At 40.9% G+C, this 6,000-nt stretch overlaps 1 protein-coding gene across 16 annotated transcripts in view; it reads left to right on the top strand.

Moving 5' to 3' along the window:
- Nucleotides 1-3,704: 3,704 nt before the first annotated feature.
- The window catches only part of AHNAK (AHNAK nucleoprotein), a 47,019-nt gene continuing 44,723 nt past the window's right edge, over nucleotides 3,705-6,000 (top strand). For all 16 annotated transcript variants that reach the window (XM_075188544.1, XM_075188551.1, XM_075188559.1 and 13 more), the window contains exon 1: nucleotides 3,705-3,807. The gene's annotated coding sequence lies outside the window, so the exon portion shown is untranslated. The remainder of the gene's footprint in view (nucleotides 3,808-6,000) is intronic.

Genomic DNA, 6,000 nt, shown 5'->3' with positions numbered 1-6,000 from the left:
AAAATTTGCCTTTAAACCCTTTGCCGTTTTAAATGTAGCTGCCAAAGTCGCTGAATATCGACGATTTGCAAAAATTGCTCCTTAATACATTTACCCCCAGGTGTATTTTTCCACGCACAGCTACATTAAAATGTGTTAATTCCGTTATATGCCACTTTATTTAAAACGCCACTCTTACTATGATACTAGTTTGGGCCTGTGTTTTCAGCTTGTAATATTAAGAGGGAGCATAAGATTCATTAAACATTTACACACATATAAATAAATAATAATAATAATAATAATAATAATAATAATAATAATAAAAAATATAATATGAGGGTATTTGGTAAACACTTACAGATATTTCCTCCCAACCAGAAGTGTTTGTGTGTATGGGATCATTGGAACCAATGGGATCTAGTCCCATACCAATGTCCATGCTTTTGCTATCATTAAAAACACATTAATAAAAGCATGTATTTTGGTGGCTAATGGGTAATGGGCTAATGGGTAATGGGCTTTAAACAATGAAAGAAATGAATGGTTCTTGGTGTAAAAAATACAGCTTTTTGTGGTGTTTTTAGTGATAGTAAAAGCATGTTAATAGGTATAAAACGGGCGTTCTTTTCTCATTGCAAGTGAATTCACTGGGGTCAATAGAGTGTCCTTCATGGGACCCCTGATGTTCGGCTTGTGCTGTCACTGGGCTAACGCCATTGGGTAAACATTAAAAAAAAAGCTGGAGAAACCCTGTTCTAGAAATTTGGAGAGCTGGGTATCAGTTACTTACATCACTTTAGATGTAATTGACTGAAGTTAACAGTTTAGATGTAATTAACTGTTACACAGGATGCTCCTATTAGTTATTTGTAGGTCAGCACAAAGAGTGACTAATCTCTTCATCCTTTCTTTCATCAACGGGTAATTATCCATACCTTATCTGCACCAGTTTCAGAACTGAATTTAAGAAAGTGCTTTTTTTTAATACATGGTATGCTGTTATGTCACTGCTTGTTTGTTGAAGACTTACTGCTAGTCTTTTTTGTGGGAGTTTATTGAGGACCGATTGAAGTCATTGATCACATGTGTTTGTTAACCATATACATCCATCAGCCACAACATTAAAACCACTGACAAGTGAAGTGAATAACATTGGATACCTTGCTACAATGACACCTGTTAAGGGATGGCATATATTAGGCAGCAAGTGAACAGTCAGTTCTTGAAGTCAATGTGTTGGAAGCAGGAAAAATGGTCTAGTGTAAGGATCTGAGCGACTTTGACAAGGGCCAAATTGTGATGGCTAGACGACTGGGTCAGAGCTTCTCCAAAACGGCAGGTCTTGTGGGGTATGCAACGGTGAACCGGCGACTGGGCCCAAGGCTCATTGATGCACGTGGGGAGCGAAGGCGCCAATCTGGTCCAATCCCACAGAAGAGACAAACTGCTGAACAAATGAATGCTGGCTATGATAGAACAGTGTCAGAACACACAATGCATCGCAGCTTGCTGTTTATGGGGCTGTGTAGCCGCAGACCAGTCAGAGTGCCCATATTGACCCCTGTCCACTACCGAAAGTGCCTACAATGGGCACGTGAGCACCACAACTGAGCCATGAAGCAATGGAAGGAGGTAGCCTGGTCTGATGAATCACATTTTCTTTTACATCATTTGGACAGCCGGGTGCTTGTGCTTCGTTTACCTGGGGAACAGATGGCACCAGGTTGCACTATGGGAAGAAGGTAAGCCGGCAGAGGCAGTGTGATGCTCTGGGCAATGTTGTGACATTGACAAAGAGTTCAATGTGTTGACAAATTCCCCAGATCTCAATTCCGATCCAGCATCTGTGATATGTGCTGGAAAAACAAGTCAGAGCCATGGAGACCCCACCTCGCAACTTACATCTGCAGATAATGTCTTAGTGACAGATACCCCAGGACACCATCAGAGGTCTTGTAGAGTCCTTGCCTCAACTAGTCAGAGCTGTTTTGGTGGCACTAGATGGACCTACACAGTATTAGGCAGGTGGTTTTAAACGTTGTGGCTGATTGGTGTATAATCAGTATGTAGTGTCTGTATATCTAGTGTGTTTAGTTCAAAGTGTGTTAGTTATATTGTATTAGGAATAATATAGCATAATTCAGAGTTATAGCAGAGTTAAACAGGAGATAAAATGGAGGGGTACATTCTATCTCTCTGTTACCCTCCACCTCAAGCACTTGCTTTGGACACACCTTACCTGCTAGCAAAGGTGATAAAATGTAATGAACCACTTGAAAACCTTATCTCTCATTTGAATTCTCAGTATGTCCAATCTGTTTGTCTGTATTACAATGTAGTTCTACCCACGCTATGCTAACTGCTTTCCATGTCTATCCGCACCGCACCGTCTGCCGCTCTGCACTCCCCTCCTACCTCTCTCCTTGTTTCCCTCTTCCCCTTCTCCCAGTCCAATACCCTCCTGCCAGTTCTACTGTGTAGCCTCCACCTCCTCTGCTTCCCACTTAATGTCCCTTTAGTTCCTATTGTTTCTCACTACCTCCTTCCTCTAGAATGTCTGCTCTCAAGGGCCCAATGTCTTGTGTGTGTCCAGTCTGTCCTCCATGGTTTGTCCTTGTCATGTCTGTTGTTGAATTGTTTCCTTATTTCATGTGATTTGTTCACTTAATTGCATTCATTCATTTAGTATTCTGCACCTCCAAATTCAACAAGGAGCGTATCAGATGAATACTGGTTTAGGTCTGCTCTGCTCTACTAGACAAGAAAGTGCAGGATACGTCCAGTACCTCTGTGAAATGTAAACTCACAAAAGAGCTCACAGAAAGAGAAAAACGATTCAGTTAACGTCATCTGTTAATAATCTTAATAATAAAACCTAAAAAAACGTTTTTGTTTTTTTTTTTAGTTTTTCCATGAAATACATTTATTAGGATGTTGTGAATCTCTGCTGTACATAAAATACATTTTTTACAGTTGCTCCTGATTGCAAACACATGTCCTAGCATACATGCTCAGTCGTCATCACTAGTAATCGGCACTTAGACTAGACCTGTAGCTGGAGCAAGGGATACAGCTGAAAACAAGTACCTAAGAGATGCCCAGACATTGAATCTGACGCTGCGGCATGTGCTCGAGCTTGACACACCCATATTGTACATTGACTGCGGGCATACCCCTCCCCTTGACACACCCATACTGTACATTGACTGCGGGCATACCCCCCTTCGCCGCTTCAATCACTCCCAGAATTCGTAGGCTGTAGTCAGTGTCCTTTGCGTTCAAAGATGAATTGAACATTGCTGCGTTCTGTGGCGTATAGTCCGGTTCTGGGCATGTGCAGAGTAACGCACAATATCGCCATTTACATCCCTTAGTGGATCAGACCCATTAAGTCTACTGTTTTCATGGATTTACACTACTATGTCAGGCACTACGTAATCTGTGGAGCATACAAATAAACAATATTATTAATAATAATAATAATAATAATAATAATAATAATAATAATAATGTATTATTACTAGTATGCCTTTCCATATAAATACAGCACGGTTATGCAATAATTCTGTGTTCAGAGCTTTGCTACATAGGTGTGCTATGTGTATCTGTACTGTAGGAATATCAGTGTGTGTATATACAGACAGCACACTCCTAGCCCTGGGCAGGGCAAGCTCAGCCTACTCTCCAGGATTGGACACAGACACACCCGTACAGTGCTGTATAGCAGCCCTGCCCTGCCTGAGCTGCTCACTTAGCTCTGCTTACCCAAAGCAGACCAGAGCCGCTGGCTCCCTGCACACATCGTGCCAGCCTAGGACCACACAGGTAATAACATTATATGCACATTTGTAATATATATACAGCCTTTTATTGACTTGTTGTATCTCTTGAACGTGGTCTTGTAGGGAATATTCTAAAGTTGGTTCTGGTAGTTGCGTTTTCTTGGAGAACTTTTCTTGTGCGTACTTTCTGATACCTGGGTGGGTTAATCGTGGCAGATAGTTTTACAGTAAGGAACGTATGGCAGGTTGTGAACATGGCACTGTGTTATTTTATTTATGATGTGGAAAGTTTCATACAGTTTGAACGTTATTAGTTGACTGTAAAATGAAGTTTTCCCAGTGTACTATACACAGACGCGCTCTGTAGGGAAATACATCCAGCACATTTCTTGAACACGTTGTCATCTAATATTACACATGAGCACATTTATAGCTCTTCTATATAGTTTCTGGATTTGCATTTATATATTACTAAAACTGCACACTATAAAGTCCGTTTGTATAGGCATATGTATGTAGACAGGTCTGCAAAACTTTGTGCATACACATTCTCCACTTACAATGTACCCACGCACGCACTATTGTATATATGTATGTACATTGTTTCCTGCTCCCTCTATTGTATGCAACATACAGTCCAAGCCTTTGCCTTATCGAACGATGTTTGCTTTGGATGGAATTCCCTGGCTATTACAACACATAGGTCTGAAATGGAGGCACCACACCCTCCCCAGCTAGAGATTTTGGGATGGGGGCGACTTGTTGCTGGAATAAGCATGTGGATAGAAGGGAATGTATAAACGTGTGGGTTATTTTATTATAAATATATGTAAGTCATGCAGTGTAATAAGTTATATTATTGCAGTAAGTGTTTCAAATCCTATTTTGTTCAATTATTCTGTATCCAGTTGCTGTTTGATTGTATGTGAGCTAGGGAACCTATTTTAATACTTTCTTTGCTCTTTGTTTGTTGAGCTTTATATTATTGTATATAGACTGTATGTATGTATGCATTATACATGCATATAGTTGGTTTTCCATAACACATTACTAAAACATTGCACTGATCTTAAGACAAGGGATTTGCAGTGTTTTGTAGCTACAACAACGCACTAAATAATTTATAATAATAAAAAAAGCAGGGGTACTAATGTGAGTCTTGTGCCCAGCGTGTCCCCTTTGCAGGGGAGGGGCTCATCTTGTTGGTTCTGATTGAAGGAAACACCCCCCCCCCCCCCTGAAAATTCTGGGCGTACATGAGATGAGAGAACTGTAATCAGAGAAAGGGTGCGGTGCCCACTCTAAAAAAGTGCCTGAGGAAGTTTTTCTTCCACCTGGGTCGGGAGACCTTGTAATCTAGAAAGCAAAGCTTTTCTGATAGGGTGGTCTTCTCTAAACTACAAAGGATGATTATGTAATAGGTGGGACAATCTCTCAATCCAACAGCTAGAGGGGTTCTTTTTTTTCTGGAGAACATCTGGATAAAGCTTTTCTTCTAGATAAACAAGAACAGGAATATGATCTTGAGTATACATTTTCAAGAACGTCTATGGAAAAATGTGTTTCTGTAATCTGGAGTAGCTCTATCTTGGCTTGATTGGTTTACTTGAAGTTTGCAAATCTTGGACCTAAAAAACAAAATTGTTCTGCTAAGGTTTGAGGCTGTTAAAGTATAAGAGGGGACACATATACACTGAAAACATTCCTTTAGCCTCATAAAACTTCTTGGCAACTCATTCTCTGTGGAACTGGGGGTGTGCTCAGAGAAGGGGCTGTTCTAGCGAAATTCTCTCTGTATATTTATCTGTTCCTGATGTGACTAAAAGCACTGGTTGTGTATTGCTTTTCTCACTACTCTGTATATTATGGCTCTCCTCTGTATATTGCTGTGCACTGGGTGTGTCTGGAAGTGCTGGCCCCTCTCCAGAATCCTTCAGGAATGTTGGTTTGAGAGCAGAGTGACTCACAGACGTTCTGTAGTCTGAGAAGGGGAGGAGAGGGGCAGCAGGCAGGAATTCACATGGGAAACCCACTCTGCACAAGCACACGTGTGTGTCACTATTGGTGTAAATATGTAGCCGCATCTGCCTTGTGATGAGGGTACGGTGTCCGCCTTCCAGTGTAGATATCAATACAGGAGCATTTGGGGAAGCTCAACTTATATTTTATTTTACCTTGAAGAATTTAAGTGCCTTTCTGGAGACATAGAAAGATTGATACACTTCTCAGAAACTTT

Source organism: Mixophyes fleayi, chromosome 10 (assembly GCF_038048845.1).
Source record: "Mixophyes fleayi isolate aMixFle1 chromosome 10, aMixFle1.hap1, whole genome shotgun sequence".
Taxonomy (NCBI): domain Eukaryota; kingdom Metazoa; phylum Chordata; class Amphibia; order Anura; family Limnodynastidae; genus Mixophyes; species Mixophyes fleayi.
This window is presented reverse-complemented; position numbering and strand designations above follow the sequence as displayed.